Genomic DNA, 20,566 nt, shown 5'->3' with positions numbered 1-20,566 from the left:
TTGATCATGGCTGGGTTTGTCCAACAAAGGTACCTGACAGTCTCCAGCTCTCTCTCTCTCTTCTACAATTCAAAGGTTCTTGAAGTGAGAGTAGGGTGTCATTTTGTTGTTGGCTGAAGGCTCAGCTTCTGCAGTCTCAAAGTACAGGTCTGCCTACTGGCACAGGCCGCATCCACACCATCCTCCATGCCCTGACCAGGCTAGAGCTGGCAGACCCTTTGCCCATTTTACCTCCTGTTTGTAGGTCTGTGCTGCAATGCTCTTCTCCCTGGGAGGCCATACTTCTTTAGCTGTCCTGATATCTGCTCTGAAGGGGCTTGGTGAGGGATGCTTACCCCAGCCTCCTGCACCCCATGGTCAAACTTTGCCATTTCTACCTGAATACATCATTTCCCATAAGGACTGCTCAAAGAATAGTTCAGGATGGGAGAATACCTGAGAAGGAGATGGATGGATGACAAAGTGCTGGAGTTCTATAGCAGAAAATAGTCCAAGTTCTTAATTCCTGCCATCTTGGCACTGACTGGAAAGACTCTTCCTGGAAGATACAAGGCAGTAACATAAGGCAGACAAGGGAGACTCTGTTGGACTGGGCAAATCAAAAAAACATGTAGAAACAACCAAGGCACTGTGGTGAAACAGTGCACCTCACTGTGGCTGATATCAGGAGAGCCCTAGGACTACAGAACCCAGCCTGGTAGCACAGATCAGAGTGACCACTGATGCCTGAGAGACTGCAGCCTGCGGACATCCTGCGTTGCATGTGCAGGCCAAGAAGGTTACTGAATCTTGTTGTAAAGCTATAAATCGGAGTTTTTCTCTGTCTTCCTTTCGTGAGAACACAGTCTAAACTCCACACTAAGAAAATCAAACCCTCTCTTAAAACGATCAGAAAGAAGGGAAAATAGAAGAGTAAGCCCATTGGAGGAATTCAGCAGGCTGATTATGATTATAAAATCCTGACAATATAGGTGAGAGGCATCTTGCTTACATTCTGTGGGCTATCTTTAATTCACTATTATGCAACACAATAGTCCAGCTCCAATGGAGAAAATTGCTGTTCATACTGTGAACTCCCACGAACAATAAAATGCAGTTCAGTCCTTATTCATCACATCCCCACGACCTTGAGATATTTTAAAAGACAATGAAAACACCTGAGACCTTCAAGTCTGAAAAGCTCTGTGCACATAGGAATCAATTCTTTTTCAAGAGGGGCTTTGTTCAAAATTAGTGATGTGTGTATTAGGCATACTAAAAGGTGAGAGCAACAAATAAGCAATAAACAGCATTTCTAGCATAGAAAAATAGGTCACATCTAGAATCTTTTTCTTTCCAAACTTGAGGTGCTTCTGTTCTGCCCCCTTTCTTCTCTAGACCTTTCTCTAAATAAACTTGAGAAGACAAAGAGCTCCTTTTTCTGATTCAAAGGGGGAAAATACTTTTCCAAGCCCACTCTGTATCTCTGCAGTTTGGTTAAGCTTTCTACTGATCACCATGTATTTGACAAGAAATACAATATACTCTGCTGCAGCAGCAGATGTGATATAAATCATATTGCACAAAAGCCTGGAAAGAACTACACCCATTCTTGCTGCCAGGGTATTTAGTGGCAATCAACTCCTGTCCATCCTCACCTTCAGCTCTGTAACCAGGGTTCTCCATTGCTGAAGGAGTCCCTTGAAGGTGATGTCATGAGTAAAGCTCTGACAGAAAGCGTAATATTCATGCATGTTTTGTCCTTTTTATTAATATAAAGAGATGAAGATTATTTTGATTTAGAACAAAGGTTTAAGTCCCAGCTGGGTAACCCTGTTTTTTGTTACATGGTACGTGGGAGCACCTGAAATACTGGGACTGCTCCTGAGGAGTGCTGTAATAAAGGAGCAATAGATAATTTCCAGGGCCTGATATGACTGTGAAAGCTTGTCATTTATGAGGTTATGTTAATTTATCTCCTGAATCTCTCTGGGGACCAATAATATTGATTTAGGGGTTTGTTCTGATGACAGCTGAAAGGTATGAACTGGAAGAATTTTCTGTGCCTTGTCAACTGCTTCCCCCAACTACTGCCTGCAATAGCAGCCTGGAGTTCTTGCTCCTTTTTTACCTTGAGTCTTAAGTCTGGATACTACCAGGTACTATGCCATCTCTCTTTGTATCCTGCACCAGGACACCCGGTACCACATTCTGGAGTGATGCTCCACAGGGTAATTGCCTGCTGTGTGTACCTCATTGCAGCTCTTGACACGTTCTTAAAGTTAAATTCAAGCTGCTTTCTGTATGGAACTGAATACCAACTTACCATTTGAGTTTTTCAAACCTTAGAGTACAATGTAGATGTTAACTATTGGGGTGGCAGGAAACCAAGAAAAAAGAAACACAAAAAAAGAGGAAAAAAAAACCACCACAAAAAAAAGCAGCCCTGAACTTTGTATTTCTCATAAGGCTGCAGAGCAGAAAATTTGTCCCATGGGTAGAAGTAGCTAGAGACACCACCTTTTAGCACATCAGGTAGAGTTGTGCCTGTTTATACTGTATACAGTTGCACAAATTCCCTCTCTCCTTGCAGTTAAGGGGGTTGATAGGTGTTCCCCTGCTCTCTCTGAACCCAGTCAGCATTTTTAGCTCCCATCTGGGGTGAGACAACACTGCTTTGGCTCCCCTGCATTGCCAGTCCAGAATTTTAATTGGTCTGAGTAGGATGTTTCATGGCGATTAAGGACACAGACTTTGCATGATGGTGAAAGCAAAGACATTTATTAATTATTTCAGCAGGCTTTTTGTACCTTGTACACAATAGGCTGCAATTGTTCATTTAGGCCCTGAGTCCTTGCTGCTAGCTATAATATTATAATATTTTTACCTATTAGCAATGTTAGTTCCTTTCATCCTTTGTTCAAGTTCCTCTTTCTGCCCTAGAGAACTGCTCCTCCTTACTTTTCCCATGTTACTCTTCCCACCAAGGTAACAATGTCCATTTCTTGCTGTTTTCCCATATTAGAAATCCCTACAATGTCTCACTAAGAAGTCACCTCCGATAGGGCCTGAAATACCAAACCAACCTCCCTTTTGTGGACAAAAATGCTTTTCTGATGCAGTAGTTGTTTTGTATATCAAAGCATTTTATTATCCTCTTGTGTTCTAGTTTAATGGCTTAATTTGTCCTGTGAACTTCATGCAGTGGGAGAACTAGACATGACGCACCAATTTTCTCTTCTAATAGGAATCATCAAAGTTCCTAAGTTTCATCCTTGGCTTTGTGGGAACCTGGATAAGAGCAAAAGATCAGCAGCTCCACAGTGAAACTAAAGAGCATGGAACAGATACAACCACATTTTCCTGATGCTTTGCAGTGTTCCACCTTGCAAAGCACCCCTGAACCACAGGAGGCTGATCTTACAGCTTAAGCATCGTCTGAGCAGAAGCAGCTACTGTATATTTTGGGGATGGGATGGGGGCAGGTCTTGATGTTATAAATCTTCTCTTCGGGAATTTTTCAAATTTGCAGTATCTTTTTCCTTCTGAAACAAGGAAAGCATGAAAACAAGACACCAGGTCCTCTGCTAATATGTTTGATGGCATCTGCTGCTCTTCCTGAAACTTCATCTCTTCTTTGAAAATAGGAATTTTGCAACCCTATTGCATAAGAAGAAAGTCTTGCAGATATTGAAAGTGTAACTGGTGCAGAGCTACTTGGCTGATTCTGCAGAAAACCAGAAGCAGTGGATTGCAGACAATAAATGCTCCCCTTTCATCTCTACTCAGAGATCTAAAGACGATCTCTTTAATGCCACAATTGCTGACTGCTTTCTTCCCAAAGAAATCACCTCGGGGAGGAGAAAAAGAAATTTTCTTACACAGTATGCTGCCCACAGAGGCACAGACAGCCACTTCGGATCATATTTTGAAAATCTCCCTAGCCAGTTGTTGGCAACTCCTCTCATTTTAACAGCAACAACAGCAACAAAGGTTTTTGCCTTACTCCATATTGTCTTTTACTGTTTAAGGCAGAGATGAACAAAAATTATCTTCATCTTCTCCTGTACTGTTTTGGATGGTGGGATCAGTGCAATCTTACCTCTCAGACCTTCCTTATCAAACACATCCAAGACTCACTTAACCACCTGAATTAGATGAGGAAAGCTGGTTTTGCTCCTGAGACTTCCCAGAGCTGTACTGAGATACTGAGAAGTGATTGCATGCCTAGAGAGGATGTTATGAAGAATTTTCGTGACCAAAAAGACAACACATTTTCTTGTCTTGCAGGTCTGATTAGACATCACACAAGCATCACAAAGACATCACACAGCTGAGGAGCTCTAGGAAGCCCTGAATCAGTGGAAAACCAGGCATTCATGTCTTTGCTAGACAAAGAAGAGCTCTTCAGTGTCTGAAACAAATGCTGGCCAAAGGCTGTGAGACTTCAAGCCCCTCAAAACCTAGAAATCTGCTTGTTTAATGAAGGAAGCATGGTTTGGCCCCATGGAATTTTGGAAAGAAGGTACACTGTCCCATCTGAACATTGTCACATTGCAGGTTTCAGGCTGCAAACATGCCCTACAATTAGGGTTTTTTATTAAAGGATACACCATGTCTTCCCCTGAAGACACATCTGGTCTCGTATACACACAGCTGATTTTCTTTCTTAATTCTCTCTTAGTTACTCAGACCTAGTACTAAAACTGGTCCAGCTGTGCTATGAGTCTGTTGTCTCTCAGCAGAGTGCTAACATTTAGTAAAGTAGTAGAAAGGAGTAAAGAGTGGGGAGACTGACCACACATGAACCTACCTGCAGGGGGAAGGAATTTACAAATGAAAAGAGAAAATGGCACTGCAAGAATAGCTGTCAGGCTGGATGCGTGGCAAGGAGGCTGGGCTGACCCACAGGTGTCCAAGGGAAATCGAGGGCAGGAGGGCTGAAATACAACCCCAAACTCACAGCAGACAAGAGTTCTCATCTCTGAGGTTCTCCTTCCAGCTCAGGCTCTGACCTGCAGGGTCCTGCAATTTGAGACTGAAAGACGAAGACAAGCTTCATTTTCCCTTTGCTGTAGTGCAGAATGTTGCAGAGTTTTATTGCAAGGCTCTCTTCTTCTTCCCATCATCTTTGAAAAATCGTGGAGAATAGGAGAGGTGCTCGATGATCACAGAAAAGACAATGTTACTCCTATCTTCAAAAAGAGCAAGAAGGAGGACCCAAAAAACTACTGGCCAGTCAGCCTCACCTCCATCCCTGGAAAGGCTATGGAACTGATAATTCTGGAGGTCATCACCAAGCATGTAAAAGAAAAGAATATCATTTGGAATAGTCAGCATGGATTCACCAAGGGCAAATCAAGTGTGACCAATCTGATAGCCTTCTACGATGGATGCCAGGATGGGTTGATGAGGGCAGAGCAGTTTACTTTGACAACAGCAAGGCTTTTGACACTGTCTCCCATAAAACATCCTCATAGGGAAGCTCAGGAAAAGTTAGATGAATGGACAGTGAGGTGGGTCAAGAGTTGGCTGAATGGCAGAGGTCAGAGGGTCATGATCAGCAGAGTAGAATTCAGTTGGTTACCTGTGGCCAGTAGCATTCCCCAAGGATCAATACTGGGTCCAGTCTTATTCAGCTTGTTTATCAACAAGCTGGACAAAGGGATAGAGTGCATCCTGAGCAAGTTTGCCTTGGCAGGGAGGGTTGAAATCTGGATGATCTCCAGAGGTCCCTTCCAACCCTGACTATTCTGTGATTCCACTCTGCCCACCTCTTCATTTTTGGAATAAAGAAACTGCAAAAGTTAACTGCATAGAATCCCTGCTGTGTTGTTGCTACTGTCCCTGCCCCAGTTATTAGGCAGCAAACAGGTACGTCAGAAAAGCATAAGCCCTGGAACTGATGTTTTGAGAGTCTCTGTTTCAGCTCCATAGGGAGTTAGGGCTGCCCAGCCAAGCGGAATTTTCTCCTGTGAAAAAGCAGAGCATCACCAAACTTGAGAAGCAGTATGCCTGGGTTAACTTAGACCAAAACAAATGGAGAGTTTAGAAGACAACCCTAGCTTTTTCCATACACCTTCTCTCCCCTTTCTTCAGAAAGTCTCCTATTTCTTCAGAAAATTTGATCTCCTCGGGAGAAAGAGTACACATTTTTCCTAAACCCGGCATTTTCATCAAAGGTAGAGTCTTTTCTTTCTTTTCCCTTTGTACTCCTTCATCATCCTAGCTTCTTGAGCACCCTTGCACTCTTGAAACCCTTCACATTACTCCATTGCTCTGACCATTTCACTGTCTCTCTTAGAAGTAATCTTGGTTAAGGCTCCATAAGAGGCATATAAAGGTCTTTTTGAAACTGTGGACCGCAGGATTTCACTGTATAGTAGCAGAGGTAGGATTGTCTATGCCAACCTAGCCTCTAAAACACTGTGAGTGTGAGTGTTAAATCAGCCCAAGGAGGGGCAATGTCCAAGGCATCAGGCACATCTCCAGGCAGGGCCAGGTTCTTTGCTGGCATGAAAAATACTGTAGCCTTTCAATCCTGCACTCCATTCCTGTGCACAATATGCTTGCATCCAGCCTGAGCTCCCTTCTGCATTCTGCTAGAAGAGCAGCTCAGAGTCACTGCAAAATTGGAAACATGTAACTACAAAGCTGGAAAATTAATATCTGGAATATCCCTTTAGGCTACTGGGTGCCTTTGCTTAGCACTGCAGTAAATGCAGGGGAAAAGGAGAGGGTAAATCTCACTTCACTTATTTGAAAAAGTTCTGAGTAATTTACTTAGTTTAATGTTGCATTTTGATGAATAATGTGCCTGTCTTGGTGTGAGAAACACAATTACATATTGTGAGGAGAAGCCATGGAGCAGGATTCAATCAGTACACAGGATGCCAGCAGGGAAATTACCTGCAAATGATGGATTTTTTTTCAGTGATCACAGTAAATCTGCCTTGTTTCTTTCTGTCAGGTACCACTGGGTATCCACTGTAAGAGCATGATGTGCCAGCATCATGCAGGCAACAATAGCAGCCTAAAGGTAAATATGGCAAAGCTCGGGAGGCTGCCAGGCTTACAGGTCCTGCCAAGCATGTTCTCACACTAGGCCCAGCTTCCCATCCCAAGGCACAACCAGTCCTCCCTGGCAGCAAGGAAGTTTGTGGGATGTCCATGCTTGAAGGGCAAGTGACCTGGCATGCAGTCCAGCTGCATCAGGGAGAGCTCAGATTGGGCCCATCCGGGTGGGAATATTTATAGAGTGAAGTAATTGGCCGCTAGTCAATAGTACAGACAAGAGAGGTGTCTTCATTTTACACATTCACACCCTTCCATGTAAGCCAGAAGCTTTCCAGGTCGCAGGTTCACCACAGGGCGTGAGACCTATCGCTCCTTAATCAGCCTGAACCAAAGCACAGCCTTGGTCAAGTGTTTCTGTCACATGACTCCAGCCATTCAAAGGAGCCGTGGATTCCCCATGCTGGCACAACAGGGCCACAAAGTTTTTTCCATGCTCCTGCCCAGAGATGGGCATTTTTCAAGAGCAGCCCGCAATGTCCTGAACTCACCTTTGGTTGACAGCTGGCAGCAGCTCTATCAAAAGCATGGCTGGAGCATACTGGAGCTCCACAGAAGGAGTGGGGGAGGTGTTTGGGGGCCTCTTTTCCTGGGAGTCATACCTTGGTTTACAGCCAGACCTGCAAGACTGTCCAGTTGCTCATTACCTGACAAGTGTCAGCGGTTCCTGTCTGTGACCATTATCCCTTTAATATAAAACAGCGGGGAGATTAAACAACCTGAAAATGCAGCCAGGCTTTGCTAGGTCTTGGAACAACCGTTATGACATCCTGGCCAGCTCTGCTTTATTCCATTTCCTTCCCTGGCAGACAGCACAGCTCATTGTGCATGTAAGTATATTCAAAAGTGTGACATAAATGAAATGCACTTATCTTGATGGAAAATATAAGAGTCCAGATTTGCCAAGGCCTTCAGTTATTTTACAAGGTCCGAAACAGAGGGAGGAGGTGCCAGTCAAAACCTTTGATTTCTTCTGTCTCTCTCATCTTCCCTCTTTTTTAGAGGTTTCTTGGGAAATGAGGTAAGGGAAATCCTGAAATTCCCCCTTGGATCAGCTCAAAGCCTGCAAAACCCCAGACAGAGATCCTCCTGCTGACAGCTTTTCCCCCTGACTATTTCTCTTCTGCAGTCTGCCCTGCAGAGCTGTGCTCTGGCTCTGCCCTGCTCATCTGGAGCAAATCCTGAAGCCCCCAGGTGCCTCAGCACTGGCACAGGATCATCCAACAGGACTCTCAGAGCCAACCCTTGGCTTTCTGAGGGATAACCTGGCAAATGTCAGCACACACTCAGCTGATCTGCTCCTCATATGCAACCTCACAGACCTACACTGCATTCCCGTGGCTTGCCAAATGCCCACAGGGATGGATACAGATCACCTGCGAATCAATCCAGATTGTAGCTGAGTAATGGAGAAGGTTAGCTGCCACAGTGATCCTAAGGGGAAATGTTTAAGCTAATGTATACTTCTAAGACATCATACATCTAAGAGTTGATTTCTTTTTAGCAATCATCTGATCACTACAGGACCCCACTGCAGTACAGGTTTGGTAACAGGCATCTGTGGTTCTGAAAATAGTGTGACCTAAATATAGCAAGCAGATAGAAAGAGGGGCAGAAAAGCTGCTAGAGAAAGCTGGACAACCTTTTATTCACAATAGCAGCTACAAACAAAGTCTCATAACTCCCAGACAGGCTCGTCAGTCCATGCTGGCTGTGCACACAACACATCAGCAATATTTTAATTCAAACACAGCACAGGACTCTTCTAAAGTAGCTTCATATGTGTGTTGTTTTTCAGAGGAACACAAATACATCAGATGTGCTGCTTATATCTGGGAAGAGAGGACATATGTGTCAGGTGGACAGATACACCAAGGAAATGTAATTCTACTGGAATATAAAGTGTTTGAGACAACAGGCAGTTCCAGTTCTTGTTAACTCTGTTGGATACATTTTCTCAGGGATCATATGGATAAAATTTTCAGATTGGAAGCTGTCATGAGACAATGAGAATGACTGAAAATGGAGCACATTTTTCTGTATCTCCAGCCTGCAGATCAGGATCCAATTTCCCAATTACCTCTTTTGTCTTTCTTCATCCCAACTGCTGCTCCAATAATAAACCAAAGTCTTCTTCTATCAGATTTCCTCCAGAATCTTGGTTTTACTACTTGTTGTGAGCAGGAAGGAGTCTATGGCTTTGTGAGCCCAGATATAGGAATAATACAGGAATAGCATGAAAAACTCCTGCTGGAATTACAAACAACTGCAGATGGACCTGCATGCTGTTCGCCATCATGAACAAAACCATCACCAATAATGAACTCTCTTGCTTTGGTTCCAGCTCAGTCAGGAATTTCCTCATCCAACATGTCATGGGGAAAAAAACCTCAAACATCATAACTTACCTCTTAGAGATCATACAGCCAGTGATTTGCATGCCTGAATATTCAGAAAGGAAAATGAGAGGTGTTGTGGTTTAGGAATGGTATTTCCCAATTTAGTGTTCCCATTGAAACATCCCAAACCATGAACCGCTCGCTCACCCCCCACTTCCTCTTCCCCTGCAGCAGGATGGAGAGGAGAATTGAAGGCACAAAAGGTAAAGATCACAGGTTGAGTCAAGAACAATTTACTGAAAACAGCCATGAGGCAAGAAAACGAACAGTAACAGCAACAGTATTAGTAACAGAGTACAAGAGAGGTGAACGATTCACATGCAAGTGCTCACCACGCAGAACACAACATCCTGACCTCTCAACTCCCTGTACCTGACTGGAAGGGACCCCTTTCCCCATCCCCAGCACATGACATGAGGTGGTATAGAATAATTTGAGGGTCCTGGCCATGACCCTCCTGGCTACTGCAAACATTAACCCTGTCCTGGCCGGAACCAGGACAGGAGGTTATATGATAAGTTATCATAGTGGCACTTCCCAGAATAGCTACCATAGTCCAGGGTTTGTCACGTGAATTAACAGCAGATAAGTAAAAATATGTAGCCATCAAGTCACTTTTCCACCCTCTTCAGAGATTAAAGCAAATGTGTTTCCATATGTACAGACACACAGAGGAATATTTATATGGACATATATTTGTACATGTAGTTGTCTCCATACATCTCCTTTTAAAACCTCCTGAAATATATGGAAACCTTACTTTAAGAAGGAATCCTTTTTCACCTCCCCTTTGTAGGACTTGAAAGAAAGGAAGGGGAATTGCACAAAAGTTTGTCATAAATAAACAATTATTTTCTCCATGAAGTTGTGTATGATGTATTTTTTAGCTGGCTAAATACAGATTATCTCTTTCACCAGTTGTCTCTTGATACGGTTTTCAATTATCCGTTCAAATTGGCAAAAGGCATAACATCCTTCCATCACTTTTAAAATGCTCAGTGTGCACTTCACAGTATTCAGTGGGACACCCAGACTTCCCCTCTGACCTTTATACTTTTAACTCCAAGTCAGCACAAAAATGAAGCAAACTCTCAGTTTCCTCAATGAATTCAATCTAAGCAGGTGTTTCAGTACTGTACCCTTAACAAATTCGCTAGACAAGGCCATAGACAGAGTTTCACGTAACCCGATGGACTGGTTTCCTGTATCACAGCAAAATTTTGATAAAGCAAAGTTTTCTTCAGTTTTGTTTTCCCTTACTGTTTTCCCAACCTGCTTGTCAGCAGTATTTTTGTACTGTGCTTGTGACAGTGGTTCAAAATTGCAGTAAAGTACAGCAGGGCACTAATTTTGTGTGTCAATCAAACCTGTGACATTTTTGGTATGGTAAGCTGGAGGAGACAGCATTGTTAGTTCTGGTCTGCTCCCTCTTCTCCTAACTCCTGCACTTCTGACATTTTGGTTTCAGTCACTTCTTTCTAACACTTTGCTCTATGGAGAAGCTTATTTTTTACTGAAACATCCCCAATCTAAGTCTGTCAGCGTAGAATAGTCTGTCAGCTCACAGGAACCTCTGTGGGAATTTCAGCACAGTTATTTCATGTGGCCATTCTCCTCTCTTGGAGCAAACAAGGTGTCACAGGTACCCACGAGACAGAAGGATACATCCCCTTATCCTGGAGTCTTGTCTGCAGAGTGAAGCAATGAAGGTATCCAGGCGTAAGAACCCTTGAGTCACAGAGGTTGTGTTTCCAAATATTTTCATTTTCAAAGCACTTGGGTTTTGCAAAAATCATCCCAGAAATATCTTGTAAAAGCACATTTTCCCTTCTGATCAGTCCTGCAGAGTCCAGGTGATGATGTGTTTCGCTCAGCACGAATCAATGTGTGTCTAAGGAGATGCCCTCCAAACTCATGCAAGACGTGACTTGCTGCATTACCCTCAGTCACAAGCAGAAGGCAAAACTGGGAGAGAAAAGTGTTTTAATGACTCATCTCGAGAGAGTACATTTTACAGAATGTAGTAAAGTGTAAGAAGTAAAAGACACCCTAAATCATTATTTTATCAGTTAACTGGCACCAGATAAAACTATAGGAGATGAGCATTACTGCATTTTAGTCACATAATCAACCAGAACAGTGAGAATCGTGGTTAGAACACCTATACTTTAATAAGACAGAATTAAAAAAAAAAAAAGTAGGGAAAAAAATGGGAACCAGAGCTGGTTTTTTAAATGAGTTTCTACAAGGAACATTTAGCTTATAAAGAAAGATAAATTATAGGTATGCGCTGAGTGTGTGTTTATGGCTTAGCCCCCAGGAGACAGAAGGAAGAAAAATTATCTCTGCTTTTTTCCATCTTTTCATCTAAGCTGCAGTAGAACGAGCAGTTGGGGCTGGTCCATAATTCACTGGGAAGTGGTTGTACAGAAAACCTTCTAAACATCTGCAGGCCTGCCACAAAGCTGTCTGATGAAGGAAAACACCAGGATCCCTGTGGTAGAGTCCCTGCCTGAGTGAGAGGCAGTTGTAAGGGGAAGACCCACAGCCAATTAGCAAGGCCTGAAGTGTTTACACAACAAGGGCCTTGGTTTTGTCCTAATTTAACAAAAATTCCAGAGGAACGCTGCCTTTGTTTCCACTGTTTAGCTGGTGTGGTTGGTCTGTACACCCCAGAACGACAGGTATTTTGGTTTTGCATAGCTACAGGTATTGTAGTAAAATCTGCACACAGAGGGGTGTATGGCTGTTTTCCTGCGCTGCCCACAGCATCCCTGTCCGTGGTTTCACCTAGCTAGCATGCTCCACACCCACACTGGTGGGAGGAGCAAGGGCACTGCCAAAATGCTGTGCCCTGGAAATGGGGCAGCACTGTCATTATCTGTAACTGCTGGCTCTGGGTGGATTTCTTGCACTGTGCCCCGCTCCAGATCAAAATCCAGTGCCAGGAAAGCCAGGGAAAGCTGTCTTGTCTCAACCCTGCACCAGAGCTCACACAACCTCACACCAGTGGTGGCACCAGTTTGACTGACTCCCCACTTCCACCACACAGTGCTCTTCCACTTCTCTCCAGTTCTCTCTTTCATCTGCACTGATGTGCTCCCTCATTCAGGGTCAAGCACAGTGGGCAGTGAACAGACACTGTTCCCACACGCACCTGGGCCGTGCAGCAGTCCCAGGCTAACCAAAGGGCTTGATTTATTTGTCAAATCTGGACCTGGGGGAGGAAGAGTGGTCATTGTTGGAGAGAACAGGCACTTTACGTTGTTGGGGATACAGAGGTAGCATATGCTATTGACAGCCGACTGTATTAAAGGAATAGAACTCAAAACAGATTATTAATATAAACTCTCCCTGCCAAAAAACACAAAGCCACTTCCTAATAAAGCCCAGAAACAAAAGGAACACTGCATCCACAGTGTGCTGTTGGACTGTGCATGGACCAGCAGAGCCATAACAAACAGAATCAGCTTTTTATGCAGAAGGAGGGGGCCTGGGTGGTGAGATCTAAAAGGCAAAGGCAATGCAGATGGACAGTGGCTACATACACAATATTCTCTGTACATATGGGATATGTAAGAAGAGATTTCTGTGGCCGTATTAAGTAGAAATCATGACATATCCTGAAGTGACCAGTTCCCAGATGGGGGTAACGGAGCCCAGCTGTCTGCTCCCACTTATGTCACTGACCTGAGAGTCACAGACATCTCCCAGGGAATCACCACCACTGTTTGCTATTGGAGATGCCACAAGCCCACCCTAGGAAGCTGTAGCCTTTTTTAGGTCTAGATTACCCCACTACCAGCTGATTTGGGGAAGACAGGGCCTAGTTACGTGTCACAAATGACATGTTCCCCAAAAACTTTTCTCTTCCAAAAATGCTTGTCCTGCTTAGCAGCATGTTGAGATGAAGCGTGTGTCTCCTCTGATGTCTCACAGCATCTGGCCTTACAGTGCAGGCTTTCTGGTGCCATGGTAAAGACTGCTCTGTCCGTGTCCATCTCGTTTCACAAAATTTCAAGGTACTCCACATCTGTAAGACCACTGTCAAATTTGGGTAAGATTGGTTAAGTTGCTCAAGTGTTCTGAGCTGCAACTGCCTGACAGGTAGAACGATCATGTGCCTTGTGTCCTAGGAAACCACGCTAAACCCAAGGCTTCAGAATGGATAGGCTGCATCGGAGCAGTCCAGAGATTCTTTTGCCTGTGATAAACTGTCAGTAACCCCTCACCTGACTGAATTGTAGCTGGAGGCTGTGTCATCTCTCGTGGAGCAACACATTTGCTGCACTTTAGAATGTGCAAAGGAGAAAATGAAGGTTATCCAATCTGATGCTGCAAACATAACTTACTCTGAGTCACAGGGATGTGTGTGTGGCTGCAGGCACTTGAAAATATGTGAGCAGATATTGATTTTAGGAGCCTTCTGTAAGGCTTCTAGCTTTTTGAACTATTAAAGCTGTTAAAGCTGAGGGTCAGGCATGGACACAAACAGGAGTATATTTAACGTGATGCTGATTACATAACACACCAGTTCTACAGCTATATGTATAAATTGAGCCATTGTCCCTAGCTAAGATTAATATATCTACATCTATCTTTATGTAGATAGATATATATCTTGATCACTGGCATCTTCATGGAGGCAAAGCTTTGCATAAAGAAAGATGGAAACTAAGCAGGGGAAACAAGGGTGAAAACATTGTGAGGCAGCAAGGATTTAATTTTGGTGCTGCAGATGGAAAATCTGATGTATAAATGTATCTTAATGTACATGTTGGGCTTATTGCCAGAGTGATATAGCAAATTCCAAATTCTAACTTCCAAATGCATTAAAGTGTGAGAAGCTTTAAAGCAGAAAGACAGAGATAAGTTGTTTGTTCTAGAATATAACAACATTAACGTGGAAATCTGTCAACTTAAAGAACACAAACAATGTATTTTAACCTAAAACATGAAGAAGAGAGATGGCATAGTTGGAAGGATAGTGAAAATATTCCAGGTATTTCTCATTTCTAGAGAATCCTGTCCTACATCTCTTTCCTGCACTACAGAATACGACTGAAATGAGAGCTGTGTACATAACCTCTTTCAGCTGATCTTAAATCCCAGTTCAAATGCCTTAACCTCTAATATTTTCCCAGACCCACTGATCTGACTGAGAACTTAAAACTTGAGTGAAGACGATGAGATAGAATCCAAATCTAGTTACATTGTTGTGACACTAATACAATTCCTTTGGGGGGAGGGGATTAGAGCCTTTTAATACCCTGGTTTTATAGGTTCATGCAAAATACAGCTTCAGTTTAGCTGGAAACATCTGGACTCTCACTGTTAAAGGAATAAAGGCTTTTTTTATGCAGTGGATTCTCAAAGACAATAAGAAGTTCACTAGTCAGTGAATAAAACATGGAATAAATCTGAAATGCTCAAGAGGGAAAGAAAAGCGCTGCATAAAATAAATAAAAAAGATGTAAGGTTCTTGATAAAGGAAAATAACAGAATGTAACACATGAAAGGCTATGTAGCCATGAGTAATGGCAAAAGGTGATATTAAATATTTCAGAACCCTGATTAGTTTTGTAATAGTGTATAAATCTCTGAATGTACAACTTCAAAAAGAAGATTTAAATGTGCTTCTCTAAGGAGCTTACCAGAGCTCCATTTTTTAAATCTTCATTATTGTTTCTTGCTAATTTTTTCTACCAGATTCTCCTACTGCCTCCTGTGCACTCTGATTATGAGGTGTTAAAAGGATTAGGAGCCCATGGATTTCAAGAGCAGTTGATCTTTTCTACACAGTCTTGTTCCAGGAAATGAAAGCTTTGTTGCTAACCTAAACTCCAAGTTGACTAACACAGGTTATCCTTTCAAAAATAGTTGAGGAGAAGATGCAGGCAAACAGCTCTGTCTGCAGCTGCTGACTTCTACTCTGGGGTGCCTATGGCAAAAATTAGAGGTATGGCAGACTCACCACTTCAGCAAAAATGCTGCCCTCATTTCAGGATTATTGTGAGATCATGATGCCCACCAGCACTAGTCAGTTGCTTGACAAAAAACATCAGAAAGCAAAATAACTCCACTCTTGAAGAGTAAAATTTAAACCCCAGATGCTTTTATTATAAAACCAGATGCCACTGGCACAGCTTCCATTTCTGTGATCCCCAAATCTAGAAGAACCAGTTCCATTATGCCCAAGTTTTTTTATCCGAACTCATAGCAGGGAACACTGTTTCCCACAGCTCAGTGATTGCCTTGGTGCACATGTGGACTGAAGGGCTGCTCCACATCTGCAATAGACCTTGGAAATTTACTGAACCTGTAAACTCAGTTTTGCAGAAGTGGTGTTGGATATATGACATCTCCACAATCCCACCAGAGCCCAGACGGCTGGTCCATTTCCTCCCTACCAAAATGACCCAGGCCCAGAATGCATGAAATAAAAGGAACAGTGGAGGGTAATGGGCAGGATTAATGTGGAAAAGCAGAAACCAAAGGGACATCAAATCTCCAGCCTATAGTTTGGGCGGCAAGTACCAAGGTAACAAATCCAAACCCTCCTTGGCAGGTACAGGTGATGGAACAAAGGCAACAGCCACAGTTGCAGTTTGGGATATTCGTGTAGGGCATTGGAAAAACTTTTTCCCAGGATGGTTGTGCATCCCCAGACACTGGTGAGATGGAGCTGAGGGTTTCAAAACTCACATAAGCAAAACCATAGCTACCCTGATCTAGCACTTGGTGAGAATTCGGCTCCAAGCAGGTCCCCTCTGACCAGCATCTCTGTGAGTCTGTAGCTCTGTGAACAGCTGTGTCTTCTTCCATGATGCAGCAGATATTCACCTGCAGCCCGTGGTGTATGCCATACTGGAGTGGGTGGATGTGCCCTGAAGGAGGCTGCAACCCCACGGGAAGCTCATGCTGGACCAGACTCTTGGCAGGACCTGTGACCCCACTGGGAACCCACACTGAAGGAATCTGTTTCTGAAGGACTGCACCCTGTGGAAATGACCCATGCTGGAGCAGGTAATGAAGAACTGCAGTCCATGGGAAGGACCCACATTAGAGCAGGTTGCAAAGGACTACATCCAGTGGATTACAAACTGAAGCAGTGGACGTCATGGTGGAGCAGGGGAAAAGTGGGTGGAGGAAGAAGCAGCAGAGACAAAGTGTTATGAAGAGGCCATAACTCTCATTCCCCATCCCACCACTCACGGGCAGAAAGTGAGAAGCTGGGAGTGAAGCTGAGCCCAGGAAGAAGGGAGAGGTGGGGAGATGTGTTTGGATTTGTTAATATTTTTCATTATCTTATGCTGCTTAATTGACAATAAGTTAAATCAGTGTTTCCCAAGTTGGGTCTGTTTTGCCTTTGAGGATTCTTGATAAGTTATCTCTCCTTATCTTGATCCATGTCCTATATTTTTCCTCTGTCCTGCTGAAAAGGGGAGTGATAGAGTGGCTTGGTGGACATCTGGCAGCCAGCCAAGGTCAACCCATCACACATCACTTCTCTCAAATCATCTAAGCACTGATCAGTATCCTGTTTAACTGACAATTTATTTTACAGAATCCCCAAATCACAGAATGGGTCAGGTTGGAACAGACCACAGCGGGTCAACTGGTCCAGCAGCCCAGGCGGTTCTTGAATATCTCCAGTGAAGGAGACTCCACAACCTCTCTGGAAAATCTGTTCCAGTGTGCTGTCACCCACTCAGTAAAGAAGCTCTTCCTCATTTCTTTGATAGCCAAGCCAGCGTGTACCAGCTTTTAGCCTGTCCTGACTAATGCACTTCTTTCTTACTTTGCAAATTACTATTCCCTTGTTTTTTTCTGGACGACTACTCTTGGGAAACTCCTTGCTTGCAAACAAGCTGGAGGCAAGTGAAAGCACTGTTAGCAGGAGAAAAAATGTCACATACTATACCTTCAGAGCAGACACAACCAATCTGAGCTTTTCTTCAAAGTTGCTGCTTTTCTGTTCTGAAGAAGGGTCTGTACACCCGAAACTGGGTCTGTTTCTTCTGGGAACACTAGATAGTTTGATAAAACATATTTGCTTTCCCTATAAAAATTTATTTTCTCTCTTCAACAACCACTTCCTAAGACTCTGAAGGCTTATTCATCGTAGAATATCTTCAACATATTAGCCTCATAGACATGTTGCTCATAGACAAAAAAAAAAAAAATAGCATGGGGCTGCGGTAACCTTCCGGGCTAATCAAAGAACAGAAAGGGTTTTTTCCTTTCCATCTAAAGGCTATATGATTGAATGTGACAACTTCTCGCTGAATTGAAACATGTCACTTCAGAACAGGTCAGATCCAAGATTTCAAGTGATGCAGACCTCTGTCTTAAGGTCGCTGAAATATCTAGCTATCCACCCCAAAACTGAAAAATGTTCCTTTCTTACACTCTCTTCTGTGAGTTGAGCAGACTCACTGCTGGATGCTTCCCACATCTGTAAGCTTCTGCAGCCCCACTTCTAAAAGTAAGAGCAAAACCAATTTTTCATTAGGCAAACTAAAGTCTCTCAACCATTGTCTTTTTGAACTTCATGTAGCCATGTGGCTAGGACTTTTCACACCAGGGTAACACCTCTCTTGTCTGCTGAGATTAATGTACAGATAACAGAAGAAACATGAAGGAAAACTGAAAGTTCCTTTTTCTGTGTGTGACTTCTGGGGACAAATCCTGACAGCTTTTAGCACAGTGTGGAGCAGAAGAAAACAGAGCTGCTTTTATCATGACATGGTGCTGGGTAGCATAAACAGAGGGTTTGCCATTTACTAAGAATTAACTCAGTTATTAATTAGCATAAAAATCCCTTAAAATTTTTATTATTTCATCAATAATTCACCCAGTTTTCGTAGACTGATTCTCTGTCTCACTGTGGGATTCCAGACTCTTTCCCTCTCTCTCCCCCATTCCGTTCATTCATTTCTTCCCTCCTTTTTCTCTTTCCTTCTGTTCTTATCCCTGAAACTTGTTTCTAATGGTTGGCTCAGTTGCCCTCCGTAAGTACTTGGGAGGTATCACTGACTGTTAGTGAAAGAGATAACAATTGATCTTGATTTCTGAAATTGGTTTGGAGACTCTTCATCACATTCGTGAACATGTAGGCAGAGAGGAATAGCAACAGCACACGAACTTGAGTACTATACAGGAAAATGGAACAGGGTGGTTAATTTTAATGGGGATGGAACAAAGGAGCCTGAGACAGAAAGACAGAGAAATACAAGACCCAGAAGTAGTCTTTGACAAAACAGCTTTAACTTGCCAAGCAGAGAAAGATTTGCACAGCCAAATGAAGCTTTTCACTGGATGAATGGAAATGAAAAGGCAAAAACTGGAAACAAAGAGATCTGGGGCAAATAAGACTTGTAGAGCTCTGTGTAAGGATACCTATGGGTTCACAGCTCCCACCCCAAGGTTTTACTGGCTCCAGAAACAGTAACACAATGCCCATCACTTGAACAAGGCTGAAAGAGACAGGTACAGACAGACTGTAGGATGAGGTGAGAGTTCACAAGGGGCTTCTATAGAGGTGTAGCCTGGAAAAAGGTGGCAGTAGTACCATCTACTTTAGAAAACCCTTCAGCAGTGCCACAGAGTGGGAATGGGCCTTCATTCCAAAGGGAAATGGAGCATATGTTCAGATGAGCCAGTAGCAAACAATACTTCAGGAAGATACATTTTGTGTGATTACTGGAAAATAGAGGGAAATAATAGCTTGATTAATGGGCTTGATTAAGGGTTGTCAAACATTGCATAGCCAACAACCTGATCTCTGTGGAACCAAGGGAGTGGAGTAGGAGGAAGTTTGAGGCAGACGAGCTTTCAACTGGTTCCAACTCAAAGCCTGGAGAGCTTCACTTATCCAGACTGAGGCACTGGCAAGGAGCCCTTTGCTCTAGGACAGAAAAACCTTCATCATGTTGGTGTCTTCTTCCTCTAGAAGTCATAGGAGTAGACAAATAGGCTGTCCTCACGACTCTCAAGGCAAAAAAAAAAAAATGCTTATTCTAAGGGTAGAAATTTTGGAAAGGTGTATTTCTACTATTTTATAGGCTCAGCATGCTAAGAATAAAATTGCAATGGCAGTTAACAAGTCTGGGATGTGTGCAGGAAGGTCAGAGCTCAGGAATCTCTCAGCAGGCTGTGAGACAAGGAATGGTAGCAAGGATGTCAGTAGTGTCCAGTGGCAAATCTGGACTTGGCCCACGTTCTGCATTGGCCACTCAAGAGCAACACTTACACAGACACTTGCTGTGGGATACCAGAATAAAAGATATATCAAGATGCCAAAAGAAAAATCCCTAATGGAGTGGCAGGAAGGTTTAAGCTTGCCTGCTAACTCAAGCTTCACAGACACTGTTCATATCTGTGCAACACTGTGTACTACAGGTAGGCAAATTTTATCCCTGCTTACCCAGGCTGCATCAACCCACACGCACAGAAAAAAATCATGGTGTTTTGCACTAGGCTGAGCAGCTCCTGGTCCTCAGGGAGATGCCTGCCCTATTTCCAGATCTGGGACTTCTCAGCTGACAGCCCAAAGGTCCTGCCCTGGCTTGCAAGGGCCTGTCATCCTGTATCAAACAGAGCAAGTCATTTCACCCAGCCTGCTTAATGCAGAGGGGATGTCTGTGCCCCGTGGAGCAGACAAGCTTGGCCCAGCTTAGTGAACCTGGAGCGTGTCTTTGCAAAGGGCATCTGCTCTGACTCCAAGGACGTGGCTCTTCCAGGGGCCCTGCTTAGCTGGTGCCGAGACCCAGCTCTAAGGATTCACTCACAACACAGCTTTTCCTTGCCTCCTGCTCAGTTAACCGGAGCAGCAGCTGAGCATGAAGCATGCTCAGAGTGGCTGGCTTTGGGAGCATTCCATGCTGTTAAGAAAGGGCACCCGGGATGGAAAAATCCCAGCTGCCTATAGCTAAGAGAATCCATCCTTATTTTTCCCTGACTTTGACCTGCTGCAGGCAGGAGATTTCTTTTTTAAATTCTGACCTGACAAAATCACTTTGAGAGTTGTTTATCAAACAGGATTTTTTTCAGAAGGAATTTATTTTACGGTGACAGGAAGATGCCATTGCATGCCCAGTGAAATTAATTTG

General features: G+C 43.5%; 1 long non-coding RNA gene across 1 annotated transcript; it reads right to left on the bottom strand.

Moving 5' to 3' along the window:
* Window positions 1-3,147: 3,147 nt before the first annotated feature.
* Window positions 3,148-7,806, bottom strand: LOC116785159. Its single transcript, XR_004356402.1, has 3 exons — window positions 7,701-7,806; window positions 6,889-7,012; window positions 3,148-3,270 (listed from the first exon to the last, which is right to left on the bottom strand). It is a non-coding gene; the product is annotated as an uncharacterized LOC116785159 (long non-coding RNA).
* Window positions 7,807-20,566: the final 12,760 nt, after the last annotated feature.

Source organism: Chiroxiphia lanceolata, chromosome 3 (genome assembly GCF_009829145.1).
Source record: "Chiroxiphia lanceolata isolate bChiLan1 chromosome 3, bChiLan1.pri, whole genome shotgun sequence".
Taxonomy (NCBI): domain Eukaryota; kingdom Metazoa; phylum Chordata; class Aves; order Passeriformes; family Pipridae; genus Chiroxiphia; species Chiroxiphia lanceolata.
Note: the sequence above shows the minus strand (reverse complement) of the source record. Positions and strands in the feature narration are given on the sequence as shown.